Source organism: Nyctibius grandis, chromosome 6 (genome assembly GCF_013368605.1).
Source record: "Nyctibius grandis isolate bNycGra1 chromosome 6, bNycGra1.pri, whole genome shotgun sequence".
Lineage (NCBI taxonomy): Eukaryota > Metazoa > Chordata > Aves > Nyctibiiformes > Nyctibiidae > Nyctibius > Nyctibius grandis.
The window spans coordinates 4,209,452-4,224,533 of record NC_090663.1 but is presented as its reverse complement, the minus strand read 5'-3'; the positions used below and the strand labels follow the sequence as shown (position 1 = coordinate 4,224,533).

The following is a 15,082-nucleotide window of genomic DNA, read 5'->3' as shown; positions in this document are numbered from 1 at the left end:
TTTTAGATTCAATATTCACATTTAGATCCAATAGCACACCATGTTATTCACCTCACAGACCATTAAAATGTATCATTTTAATTAACCCAACTACTTCTTTCCTAAGGGACAGTAAAATACCAAGAATACAAAACTTTAAGATATTTAGCCACATATCTATGACAACCTAAAACAATTATTTCACAAATGTTACATTTTAGAAAGAACTGTTCTAATTAATAGTCAGATTAAGAGTGCATTTGAAACATCACTGATACACTTAAGTACAATAAAACATTAATTAAATTCCAATTCAAAAGTAAATTGTTTTGGATGTGAGAATACATTACCATTTCTAATCCCTCTTTGTCTGCAACTCTCAGCTACTCCACAGTTTAACACCCTTCAGGGATAAACTAAACAGCTGATTAGCCTTCACTGAACTGGAGAGTTCATGAACATCAACGTGAACGTTTTAGATGTTCACCACTGCGGTTGGTGCTAGGGAACATGAAAACACACCGGACCTCTTAAGATATCAATAAACACAGAAGCAAATTTAAAAATTCAAACTCAACTGAATTATAATGTGGCCTCATTGGTACCCTGGCAAAAGCCATACAACTGAACTTCAGTGTTCTACAGAAGACAAGGAGAATGTTTCTTTTTATCTCGAAGTAGCATCTGTGTTGCCAAATTGGCTCTCTCCTTGCTTTGTTCCAATGGCCTGATAAACCCGACTGTCCAAGGCTATACACAAGCTAGTTTGCTCTCACACTCCAGCCAGGAGGGAAGCCAATAATATCTTTTCCAAGGAAAGCTGGGTGTGCTCGTTTGGGTAGTTCAGATACTGAAAGTGGCAGGACTGTCTTTCAACAACCAGTACGAAGCAGAACAGATTTGTGCCATGCAGCAAGGTACTGGGGTGCGTGATTCAGCCCTGGAGGAAGCCTGTTGTTTCTTTGTCCAGCTAGTAGTTTTTCCACAACTTCTATATTTATTCTAAAAATTTGAGACGTTTACTTAAAAATAAGAAATGTTTCTTTCTTTACCAGCTAGCTGCAAACTGAGACAAAAAAGCACATTCAAAATGAGCAGAATATTCTGTCACATAAACAAGACAAAACTATCCAAATAACGACAGTGGTAATTGCTAGGAAAAGCTGCCATCTTTTTGGTGAATTGTGCATAGTAAATTTATTAAAATAATTATTGTAAAAAAAGACTAAAATTAATGTAACTGACAAAGAAAAATATTTTCTGTGAGTCCTAGAAATTAAAGTCTTGAATTGAATCATTTAATGGGTTTCTACATAACAATTTATGAATTGTAAAGATGATTGTGATTAATAAATTTGAGTGAAACGTATCAGGTATAGAATGGAACATTTGAAAAGCACACGCAACTTTCTAACAGGCATAGAAAAGGAAGCGCTCTAAAGAAACTACTGTGGCATTCTCCATTAGGCAGAGAGATTCCATCATTCTGGATTATCACTTTCATTCTGGGGCTTGAAGAGGCTTACAAATATTGTATAGCCAAGCAAGTTAGTGGGTAGATTATATCTATGCCTTCGGCACTGTAAACTAAGTTCAAAATCATAATTAGAATCAGCTCCATCATTCTCTATTATCACATAAAAAATTGCCCAATGATAAGTTCAGTTGAAATTGATATTTTTTGAGATAAGCTTCAGTTTCAAAGGGTTGATATTTTCCAGCAAGCCATGTTTTCCTAACAAAATTATCAAAAATTCCCAAGCTCTGAGAACAGAAGGAGCAGCAAGTTACTAATGTCAATTCACGGGAAGCACTGTGAGGAGGTGGGCAGGACTGATGGTGAGATTGATCAGTCTGGTGGATTGATCAGCTCATCAGAGGTTTTAAGGGGTCAGCTTTGCATCACTTTGTAAATCCCTGCTAATTTATGCTGTTTCTTACACTTAGTGAATGACTGGACAGAAGCAGTAAGAGAAGCACAGACCACCTGGCTCTGAACAGAGCACATTTCCAAGCACAAGGTAGCCTGAGGATTAATATAGCAAGAGGTACTGCTGCCTGCCGATCAGCCAGCTTTCTGAGGAGCCTGAGATAAGGGAAACGGACAGATTATGAAAAAGATCCACGTATATATCATATTCTTAACATCATTATTAAAAATGTGGGAAACGAACACTGCTGAAAGTAAAAAAGCCTTTCCACAACACCCTGACTGGGATTAAGAGAACAGGTATGTTAATGTTGGACAATTCAGGGTTTTGTGGTCAAGATAGAAAAAGAACAGGAAAAAATTAAAGACAAAAATTGAAAAAGGTACTCCAGTATGAGACAGCATGAGAAAGGAGAAAAGCAGACCAAGGAGGGTCACCAGCACAGGGAAAGTCTATGGTATAGGCTTATGATAAGAAAAGATGAGAAAGAAGACAACAAAGAATACAAAGGAGAGCGCTTGCAGGTTTACACAAAGCAAGAGCTAGAAGGTGCAATAGCACTTTTAAAGAATTAAGTTATTTTATTTCTACCATCTGTTCACATAACCTGCACACATTATTTACGGTAACCTATATTTGAGACCCAATGCAGTTATTTTTACACCATAAAAGAACTTGTCAAGCATTTCTGAAATCATGTCCAAAGCATTAATCTACATGAAAACTAAGCCTATCTTTCCAAAATTGGGAATTACATTAAAAAAAATAATTTTCACAGACTATAATGATCTTTCATCTAAACTTGATTTGGAAACATTTTAATACCTTCACACTTCGTTGCCAGTTTCAAGCGGAATTCATATATCATATAGGTGTTAATATAACATAGCCCCTTATATAACAAAACACAAAGCCGATGTAGGAACCACCACCACCACACAGAAAGGCAGATCAGTACATTTTGTATAATAAAAGGTTCATAAACAGCATATGATTATTGTTAGATTTTTAACAAGTACAGAAAGAAAACAATCATCACCGAGAGCTGCAAGTATAGGTGTCACCGTGGAAGCATATCAAGAAACATGAGAGGTGTAAAAACTGTGCTTGACTATCAGGAATAATCATCAGCTGCATCTATTTGATGCACTTGTCAGCAGGTGTATTAGTCCATACAGATTTCTGTGCTAGTACCTCTGTTCCTTAAACTAGCATATTTAGAGCTAATTGAGTATTTCCACCTCATGAATTGTAAAAAAAAAAAAAAAAAAAATCACACATCTTTAGTTTTCAATGAGGCAAAAGAAGAAAAAGGAGATTGGATTAGTCAGGAAAATCATAGCCAAAGTGCACCAAAAAAAAAAAAAAGGGAAAAGGGGAAAGGAAAATGGAAATAAAGGAAAATGAATAAAGAAAATAAAAAGTTTGTCCTACCACAGAACTTCAAAGTATCCTTTGTATAGAATTAAAAATGGGCCAAAATGACTTTGTAAGTGCCGTGTATGATCCTTACATGCAACCACATTATGTTACACGCAGGACAGGAACACAGGCCTGGAAGGATTCCTAGAGCATCGTGTCCAGCTACCTGCTCCCACCTGCAATCATAGTATACAGTCCTCCGGTGTTCATCCCAGACAGACAGGTTTATCCTACAACTCCCCCACCACCTTCTGCCTCTGTTACTGCTATGTCTGGGTTATTCCAGAACCTCATTCCTCTGCCTTTGAAACTTTAATTTCCCAACATATAGTATTCATGAGGAATTTACACCTATTTCTTTTTGTTTCAACGTTATACTATAAATTCAACATAATTTCTGCCATGCCCAGGTATCTATAAAGGACAGTCCTAATGCCTGATAGTATTTTTTTCTATTAGCTATACAGACTCAGAACAAATAGAAAGAGGGTTTTTCTGCATGGAAAGCATTCTTGCATGTAGAAGCAATAGGGAAGGAGCACAATAGAAGACAGAGAGAAGTAAATGGAAACTGCTTCAGCCAATGGGAAATATATTAACTGAACCGTAGCTTAATTCAAGCACATATTTGTGGACAATCATCTCTAGCAAGTTTGCCATAAAATAACAGCATGATCAAAGTAATAAAATTAAGAGCTATTTAAAACCATAAGGTCCAGAGGAAATACGTGAAAGGAAGACAGGGTTGATACATTTTTGTGAAGAGAACATATGTTTCATCAAATACTGGAGAAATCACATAATAATATAAACAGAGAATATAAACTGAATTATCTGCAATTAAAAGAAACACGAAGAGAAGGCAAGCACAGTTCTGAAAGTCAAATTTGAAACAATTATGGATGAATGAGATTTGCAAACATCACAAATCAAAATCAGTGTAGAGTCTAGACTTTTAGTAGTTATAAAAATAATTCTAAATTCCACAGGCACTACAGAGCAGTCTCCTTTTCCAGTTTTCGTGTATAAACAGCGGCTATAAGACCTTGCAGACTTAAAGTTTAGAAAGTATTTGTCAAGAGACTAAAACTGAGAAAAAACAAGATAACTGATGATCAGAATACCATAATTTGACACTTCTCAGAGGAAAGCAACGCGTGTAATTTTACTATAACATTTTATATTCCCTCACTCTGTAAAGTATCGCTCACAATACTGGTCTTTATAATATGTGAATAATGTACTCTAGACAAAGACATGTTCAAAATGGTAAATGGAAAGACAATAAATTAAAGTCTTTTCTGTATTGGCTAAGCAACTTTTAGGATTCAGACATTAGAAAGTGTATTTCAAATTTTCATGCTGTCATTTTTATTACTTCTCCCATCAACTATCAATTTTTGAAAGCATATCCAAAATTAAAGCCTAATCTGTATGGGAGAATGAAGCTTCTTCATAACTCTTTTAAAGTTGGATGACTGCCATGGAAAATGCAGTCAAAAAATGAAGAACACAGAAGGAAACATACTTTAGGCAAGGAGGAGGACCAAGGAGGGTGCAAGGAAGACTCCCAGCTAAAGTTTATTGCTCCAAGGACTGCTTATATCTTTCTCATTAAACATAACTGGGTAAGTAGAAGAAATATATAATACTGGTAACACAGATCAGAACCCAAGGTTCCCACTTTTTAGGTGAGTTACAGCAGTATTTACAATTACATTCTGAACAAAAAAAAAAAACACCAACTTTTTTTAAAATGAAAATAGATTTTACCAACTCATTTACAACACTTACTCAACAGAACAAAAAAATTTTTATGAGTTTGTTAGCAACTTTTTTCTGTGTAATCATTACTGAATCACTCTTGAAATTTTCCAGTTACCATTTTTGAAAGACTGAAAATCCCGTTTTCATCGTTCAGCACAGCAAGGGGGGAAGGCCTGGAGAGGTGGAGGCAACGGGACAGGATAACAGCGGCAGCGCAGAAGGAAACCTGTCTTTCCCTCTGGGTGAAGGTTGGCTTTGTAACACCTCCCCATATTGTCCACCAGCTCTTCATTCGAAGCAACGCGACTGAAGCATAGAGTAATGACAAAATCTCAAGCTCATCTCCTTGACTTTCACCCTTGGAAGGACTACTTCCCAATTTACACCTACAAGACAATGTCTCTGCACTGCTCCAAATCACCCTCCCACCCAGTTGCTACATTAGGCAGCTGGTGAAACTCATATTACCTTTGCTCTGTTAAAAACTTCCATCACTGGTGATAGAAGTTTTAGAGGGCACCTACACACAGTCACATCTGAGGTCACTCCATTGCCAAGCTGAAAGGAATCTCCTTCCCCATACTTTCGATCTGACAGACTAATATAACTGATTTTCCAGTTCAAAGGGTGAATCAAACTTTTCTTTTTTTGTTTTTTAATGTTGGGTTGAACAAAAAGAAATTCGGTTCAGAATTTCTGCCCTATGAATCAATAGTGATTTCAAGCACACAGCTGTGATCCAGATGATGGTTCACTAGCACATAAATTAGAACAGCTTCAAAAGGAGAGGCCGAGATGCTCATCCCATGGTGCTCTATAACTTTACGGTAACAGCGTTCTTCTAAGGGGTCAGAGACTTCAATTCAAATCTTTATATTGAATTATGCACAGAGAGGACTTAAATACAGATTTCATGCAGGCAGGAAAATCGTCTTGCAGAACATCGTTCGTGGTTATCTCAAAACTTAATTGAAAAGGCTGTACATTTAATACTGCTGGGGATTACTGACTGGGGACTGAGCCTACCCACTTTTGCAATTACTGCTGGAAGACAGAACAGGGCAAGATAACTGCCTATGGTACCTCTTCCAATTTGTAAGACCCTACTTTTTTTCTTTTTTTTTTTTATATTTTTAATCCTAGTGAAACTATTTTCTAAATTTGACCTGAATTCAGAAATTTCATGCATACTAATACTACACTGTGATGGGTGGCTGAGTAAAATATTTACTGAAAAATACGCCCTAGTTACAATCCCTTGATAGATTTTTTTTTTTTACCTGTGGTGTATTTCTGCAATCCTTTCTCAAATAAAACCTTTCTTAACAGAAACATTGCTTCCAAAGAAACGAGTAGTAATTTTAGTATCTGATTTTAGAATTCAAGTCAAATATTTCTGGAAGAAATACGATTTCTATAACTTTCAATTTGTGAGTATAATTTAATTGTTACTAACTGTCAGAAGTTGACATTCTAAAGCAATTTCATTCCTCCCTGCTATAGAGTCACAATAGTAATAAAATCTTCAAGAAAGACAATATAAATATAGTCTAAAAAAGGAAAAATCACAGAATCACAGAATCAATCAGGTTGGAAGAGACCTCCGGGATCATCGAGTCCAACCATTGCCCTGACACCACCATGGCAACTAGACCATGGCACTAAGTGCCATGTCCAGTCTTTTCTTAAACACCTCCAGAGATGGTGACTCCACCACCTCCCTGGGCAGCCCATTCCAATGTCTAATAACCCTTGCTGAGAAGAAAAATCACCTACTATGTTAATTTATATTATTTTTCAAACATATATCACTGTGATTTTGTAAAATCTGTCTCAAACTCTCATATTTGGGCAATATATCAAATGTCAACTACCCTTTATAACAAACATATCTGGGAGATATAAGTCACTTCCATAAATTTAAACTAACATGAGCTTAAACAAAATATTGAAAAGTTAAATGAATACTAGAAAAGCTCCAGCCAAGGCTGTAACAGAAGCAAATCTTTTGAAAATAGTGCAGAGAATAAGTACAGGCTCTTAGTCTGGCTCTACCAAGAATCAGTATCATCACCAGTTCAAGACCTCTCCAACTGCCTGAATCATTAAGGATGTGTACAGAAAATCACATGTATGTGTTTCATTTTTCTCTATTTTTAGCTTCCTGCTCAAGATACAGGACTCATTATGGGATGCAGGGGAAGAACATTTTAGGACTGCACAAGACTTGTAATGGGATGTTTAGGGGAGGAACCGAAGACAAGGAAAAGGAAGGACTGAGATGATTTGGGGAGAAGCAAGTACAGAAAAATGGAGGGATAAGAGGAGAAAAGGGGCTAGTCACATGTAAACAAATTGCTGGTCAATGCACTTGTCTGGCCACGCCTTGGGCCAGATTTTCTGATTTCCAGCTGCTGGAGAGACCACAGCATCTGGAGGTCGACTGAGACATCTGCTTCCATGTGTTTGCGTCTGTGTGTGTCCTTGGGAGTGGGGTAACTGGGGAGACCAGGATCCAGGGGCCAGCTATGGGATAGACTGAGAAGCTAAACTCACCTACTGAAGGGATCTACGTTATACATACGAATATAGGTATTTCCCACTAACAGACCTTCAATCTTAATCAGCCAGAGAGGGGAAGAGGATAAGACACTTGGTGCTGTTGTGTTTGTTTTGTAGAATCATAGAATAGTTCAGGTTGGAAGGGACGTTTAAAGGCCATCTAGTACAAACCCCTGAAACATGCAGGAACATCTCCAACTAGATCAGGTTGCTCAGAGTCCCGTCCAACCTGACCTTGAACGTTTCCAGGGATGGGGCACCTACCACCTCTCTGGGCAACCTGTGCCAGTGCTTCATAGAGTCATAGAATAGAGAGTGCCAAGCATCTGATGTGTGTGGTCAGTCGTGTATATACGAGCTGTATATGCGTGTTTGTGTGCATGTGCCTCCTGGGAATACATGCTCAGCCTCACTACTGCTTTGACCATGGAGCTGCAGCAGCCTCACTACTGGATTTGGGAAGCCCTGACACTACTTATCTGTATAACAACCTTTGGGATTCTGTACAACGTCTGCTCTTTCATCAGTGTTTTAAATTATTTTAGAAAAGGAACTTTAATGTCTTTCAGAAGCTAAATCCTCTGAGAGCTGAAAGATAATTAATGGATTTGAAAAGGGTCTGAAAGAGCATTAGAGTATTTGCATGGAATGACATTTACCATGCCATATTTTTTATGTTGAGCACCGCAAACATGATTAACAATTACAGAATGACAGAATCAACCAGGCTGAAAGAGACCTCTTGGATCATCGAGTCCAACCGTTGCCCTGACACCACCATGTCAACTAGACCATGGCACTAAGTGCCATGGCCAGTCTTTTCTTAAACACCTCCAGAGATGGTGACTCCACCACCTCCCTGGGCAGCCCCTTCCAATGGCTAATGACCCTTTCTGAAAAGAAATTCTTCCTAATGTCCAACCTGAACCTCCCCTGGCGAAGCTTGAGGCTGTGTCCTCTTGTCTTATCGCTAGTTGCCCGGGAGAAGAGGCCAACTCCCACTCCACTACAACCTCCCTTCAGGTAGTTGTAGACTGCAATAAGGTCACGTCTGAGCCTCCTCTTCTCCAGGCTAAACAACCCAGCTCCCTCAGCCGTTCCTCATAGGTCAGACCCTCCAGACCCTTCACCAGCTTGGTTCCTTCCTCTGGACTCGCTCCAACACCTCAACATCTTTCTTGAAGTGCAGGGCTCAGAACTGGACACAGGATTCAAGGTGCGGCCTCACCAGTGCCGAGTACAGAGGGACGATCACTTCCCTAGACCGGCTGGCTACACTATTCCTAATAGAGGCCAGGATGCCATTGGCTTTCTTGGCCACCTGGGCACACTGCTGGCTCATGTTTAGCCGGCTGTCGATCAGCACCCCCAGGTCTCTTTCCACCGAGACACTTTCTAACCACTCTTCCCCCACCCTGTAGCGCTGCGTGGGGTTGTTGTGGCTGAAGTGTAAGACCCGGCACTTGTTCTTGTGGAACATCATGCCGTTGGTCTCTAATTGAAGTAGCTTCCAAATGTAACAAGCAATTCAAAATAGATTACGAATATTTTTTAACAACAAGATAGAGTTTTCAGGCCCTAGCTTCAGCAACTTCCTGAATATAAGACTTCAAATCTTCATGCTCAAAGCTTCCTGTTGGACAGGCATGAGCCACCTGAGAGACTGGAAGAAAGCAAGCTGCCAATAGCATAGGCGCTGCTGACAAAATAGAGAATATGCTTATTAATTAAGAGAGAATAGAGAATATGCTTATTAATAGAGAGTATGCTTATTATACACCCAGATTCTTTCAAAAGTGAAATACCCTTATGAAGTAATTCCACTTCCATATACTTTATAAACTAGGAACAATGCTGAAGAACTAGCAGAGAGACAGAGACAGCAAGCCTACATCCATTAGTTGAATTCTTATTAACCAAATGAACCAAAGTGTAATGTATTCAGCTAAGGTGTTTTTTTAATATTTTAAATGTAACTTTAAGTGTTAAGCCCAAACTATTCCCTGAAAGCTTTTAGATACTAATGGGTACAAATAGGTTTTTTTTCTTTTTTTTTTTTTTCCCTTCTATTTTTTTTAATTTGTGCTTTTTTGTTTGTTTGTTTCATTAGTTGGTTGGTTTCTTTTGGGTTTTTTTGGTTTTGTTTGTTTGTTTGTTTGTTTGTTTTTTTAATCAGGACAGCAGAAAGAGTAGATTGGGTAAATCAGGGTTCCTGGAATGTGTATTGCAGGTGACTCTGCTAAGCAAGCACATTTGAGGCATCAGTGTAACACGCTATGTAAGAAGATGTTCACACCCTGGACTTAAATGTAATTAAGATAAGCGTGCTAGGAATGCTTTCAGTGTGAGAAAGGAAGGAAATTTAGGGGAAGAAGGGACAGGATGGATAAAAATAAGTACAATTAGAAGGATGGGCTAAGAGAACAGTATGAAGCAGGTATCCAGGGTCAGAGAAGGATACAGAGAGGAGCGTAATCTACTGATAGAGAAAATAAGGACAACAAACAAGGTACGTTAGGTTTGTAAAGTAAAGGGGGAAAAAAGAGATCAAGGAAGAGGCATTTGATTTTTTTTTTTCTACTTTGCATTACAAAGCTATGACTGAACATGAGAGACAAGGAGAATAACCTTACATGAATACAGAGCTAGGGTATGAGAAGGAGATAGAAGTAAGTAGGTTTTAAGAGGGAATGGGAGATCTAAAGAGACCATGAGATAGGGGAAATTTCAGACCCTGAATTGCAAGGAAGACAGAATAAGCTACATGAAGGTAGCAAAGAAAAAGAGAGGGAAATAGAGAACTATAGAGGAGAACAGCAGAGACTCCTTGGGAAACAGAGACGGCTGTTAAGAGTTCTCTTTAAGGCAGTTAAAAAAGAAATCTGATTGTATTAGAGGTCAGAAAAAAATCTAAATACACTGGAAAAGTTTTAAGGAAGGCGAAAACTGAACAGGGATTTTCTGCTTCAGTCAGGAAAGTCAGGACCTTCAGACAGCAAGTCTTAAAGACTTGGGATAACATGCAACTACAAGGACTCGGTTTTAGGAAAGAACTGTTGATCTAATGAGGTATGACTGAAAGAAAATGGTACAATCAGGAAAGGTCTCCTAAACTACGTTCCATGGGTTTGGAGTTTGCTCCCACCACCTAAGATATATACATTCCCTGCTTTTCTCCCAAGGTAGCTGAAGACAAGAGGGAATAGTAAGGGAGACCTTTCACAGGGTTCAGTATAAAATCTTCATTTAAAAAGTTTTAAAAACTAGGTATTTAAAAGTATTAAAGTAAAGCATTGAAAATATTACTTTTTAGTATGTTCCATCAGAGAGAAAAAGAGTTACCAATAAAGTAATCTTTGTGTCTCAGATATTGATACATACTTTCATATTTACTGACAGTTACGGAGTACATGGATCATTTTCTTTTTATGCAATGTGAATAAATCTGCAGGAACAAAAAATTAAGTCTACTTCAAGTTTATACTCTCTTCAAACACAAAGAGCATCAATAGCTATTTCCTATCCCTTGATTGAAGTATAAAGTTTGGATTATGGTGTGAAGTTGTATCTACCTTGCTTGAAAAGCAAAACTTTAAAATACCACAACCTGCTGCTAGACTAAATCATGGTTTTAGTGGAAGTTTTAGCTATATACCAGAAAACTTCTAGGCAAATTGTACTAAAATCAGGCAGCCACTTGCACATACCTACAAGATAGGCATTGCCTACGTCACTTAACAGACAGAGTGGATTTACATAAATATAATCTATTTCCTTATCTTGCTTTCCTCGGAACCCTAGACTATTTCTTAATAAATTTAATGAGACCTGAGCCCCAGAATCTTTAAGCTATGTTTTCTCTGGATTCCTGTGCATTTCAAATATTTTGCCAATGATACAGTACATTTATTTCATACCTATCAATGGAAAGCAACTCTCTGGGATGCATTGCAACAACTGTCTGTAGTAGCACATAATATCACACAGCAATACAGGGCAGGAAATGAGGAGCACACCAGAGCCAGCTGCAACTACAGGAGGCATTTTTAGGTCGACGGTGTAATTATCCAAGCTGGAATTTTGCCAGACAACCAACTAGCAATACTCTGGCAAAACACAGCCTCGTTTCATTAATCCAGCTCTTTATGTCACTGAGCTAAACATATCATTTCACATTGCACCAAGGCTGGTCTAGTTTACACAGCTCGTGTGTGCTAATAATGGTGTTTGGTGTCTCCTTCTCTCCTAATCATGGACTCATGTCGTACAGACCCAAAAAAGCTGCTCCACTTTTCTGACAGACTTTTTTCTAGCCTGCAGTGTCAACAAAAGATGAATGCCTGTATCATTCTGTGTAATGCTGCTTAAGATCTTTTTTCCTCTCTGCTTCCTGCATCGTTGAGGTTTTTTTAAACACAGATTACAAAAAAGAATAAAAGGCTTATTATCAATTAAAAAGTCAGAAATTCACTCGAGAAGAAAACCAACACTCTCCACAGCAAATCCTCTCAAGATGCCTCTAACTTTACAAAGCACAAATCTACAAAGAAATCCCTGTTAACAAATACAAAGCTCTAACGATAATGATAATAAGGAGCTCTGATACCATGCTAAGGAATGTGGTATATTTGCCTAGATCAGAGAGCACGCAACAGTTCAGGTTGATGACTAACTCAGGAGAAGGCTCCTTGGGAGAAGCTAGCAAAACTGAGTCAGCATCGCAGCCCCGCAGGGAGAACGCTATGAATTCAGAGAGAACAAGGGCACTCGTGTCAGCGCTGAAGATGCTGTGCTAGAATTTGACATAACACAAAATAAGTAATGTAAGCAACGGGAAGCTGAAGTAGTTGACAAATGAAACTGCATGCCAGAACAACCAGGCATCAGCATCAAAATTCTAAATAAAAAACAACGCAAAATAACAACAAACACACCCAACTCCCCTCCCAGAATACTGGCATAACACCGTACATATTGTAGACAGCAAATACTTGACTTGTTCTGACGTACTGGCAATTGCATATTTAGAAAAAAATAAAACCAAAACACATAGGAACAGGAAAAAAGTGAAACCAAATATACATAGAGTGGATAGGAGGAAAAAATAGCCTCAGTATAGAACAGACTGGAATATTCATTAATCAGTGTTTACATACACAAGATTTTAACCATGCCTGCTCATATGATCATTTGACTCCAATTTTCACGAACTGAAAAAAACATCATATAAGTGCTTGGGGAGTAACTCACTGAAAATCAGTATTTTATACCTAAGTCTTTTAGACTCCTTTTGAAATCTCAGTTGGTGATCTGGCAGTCTTGGTCTAAAACCCAGGACTGATGATACTGGCAGATGGTATCTTTAGATTATGGGATTTACAATGGAAAAAACCTGAAAGGTACTTAATTCTGCTGCAATAAAAATAATTACAATCAAAGTCAATAAAAGGGAAAAGTTTTGTTATGAGCATATATTGAAAACATATTTTTCCCCTACCACACGCGTAAATCTGAAAGCATCTGACACACATTTTAACTTTTGAACAAAAATTGTCAGATGATACCCATGATACCATGGATATCCATGATATTTCTATAATTTCAAAGCCTTATTTGAAAGCAGTTTTCTTATAATAACAATTTAAACTACAAATATTAAATTGTGCAAAACAAGAATCATTTTTGCCAGTAAAGAAAATGTTATTATCCCACGCCTGAGTCCCATGCCCAACTAGGCAATTTTTTGTAACACTGCATATCTTGAAACTTGCAATTTAACCTATGCAGTATGCAAACCAACATTAACATTTATCTTATCACCAAGACCTAGAAAAAAGAAGTTCTAATATTGCTGTTAGCTGTATATTTTCAGACTTTGATAATCTTTGTATATATTTCATTATATACTTGAAGCCACAAGTAATTCTATATTGCTGTGCTGTTTGGTTGATAATTGTTAGATTTTTCAGAAATGTTCTGGGTCCCGCACTTCAAGAAAGATGTTGAGGTGATGGAGCGAGTCCAGAGGAGGGCGACCAAGCTGGGGAAGGGTCTGGACGGTCTGACCTACGAGGAACGGCTGAGGGAGCTGGGGGTGTTTAGCCTGGAGAAGAGGAGGCTCAGAGGTGACCTTAGTGCAGTCTACAACTACCTGAAGCTCCGGAGGTTGTAGTGAAGTGGGAGTCGGCCTCTTCTCCCGGGCAACTAGAGATAGGACAAGAGGACACAGCCTCAAGCTTCGCCAGGGGAGGTTCAGGTTGGACATTAGGAAGCATTTCTTCTCAGCAAGGGTCATTAGCCATTGGAAGGGGCTGCCCAGGGAGGTGGTGGAGTCACCATCTCTGGATGTGTTTAAGAAAAGACTGGACATGGCACTTAGTGCCATGGTCTAGTTGTCATGGTGGTGTCAGGGCAACGGTTGGACTCGATGATCCCAGAGGGCTCTTCCAACCTGGTTGATTCTGTGATTCTGTATGCACCATAATCCTAATTCTACATTTGCATCCACAGGCTTTAAACCACTGCTCAAATTTAGCAAAGTGAAAAATCACGTCGCTTTGTTATACGGCAGAATAAAAAGCAAGTTAAAAATTAAACAATAAGCTTTGGCACTGGACAGCATGGCTGCTAAGTAATATTTGAGTTCACTATGTGGTGACAGAACAGCTAAAAGGAAAAAAAAACAAATATTTTTTACCAAAGTTAGAACATTCTTTATACTCACTGCCATTCATGATAGTATAGCTATTTTAATACTTATATGCCATATTGCAGATACACTCGGATACAGGACATAGTTTTAATTACATTATTAGAGCAGCTGATACACTTGTTTTGGAAGAAATCTTGAAAAGCATCAAACGAAACAGTTAAACATTTCGCTCCACATACCTTGTTTGCGTACATCCTCTACAGCAGCAACCAATTCCTCCTTGAGATCCTGGCTCTCTTTAGCGATTTGATCTCCTTTCTCTAGAAAGTTCTGCGTGGCCTGCTCCACCGAAGCAGCCAACACATGAGCCTTCTTAGAGCGCCCTTTCTTTTTGCCAGATGGTCCTTTATTGCTTGTGTTAACAAGCGTTGTTACCTTTGGGAAAGAAAAAGTTTTTGTAAGTTTGAACAATTCTTCAACTATTACTAGCACAATAGGTGGCCACCTAATTCAATGCTCTCACTATTTTCTTTACCGTTGAAATGATGTAATGGTCACGTGTATTGAATAAATAAAGTGTGAAGTTTAAAATCCAAAGCATGGCAGCACATACCTCAAAAAAGGTTTTTCCTTATAACCTGTATTTAGTCTGGGCTAAGGAAATCACAGTCAAGCAGTGAAGCAGAAACAGAAAAAGATAAGAAACAGGTACAAAAGGGCACTGGTGCTAAAGCATCATTTATATCATTGCTTTTAATTTAGACAAAAT

General features: G+C 38.3%; 1 protein-coding gene across 1 annotated transcript in view; it reads right to left on the bottom strand.

The window, feature by feature from the left end:
• CTNNA2 (catenin alpha 2) overlaps positions 1–14,742 on the bottom strand; it is a 410,549-nt gene extending 395,807 nt beyond the window's left edge. Inside the window, exon 1 of the mRNA XM_068402626.1 lies at positions 14,553–14,742. The gene's annotated coding sequence lies outside the window, so the exon portion shown is untranslated. The remainder of the gene's footprint in view (positions 1–14,552) is intronic.
• Between the last annotated feature and the right edge of the window lie 340 nt (positions 14,743–15,082).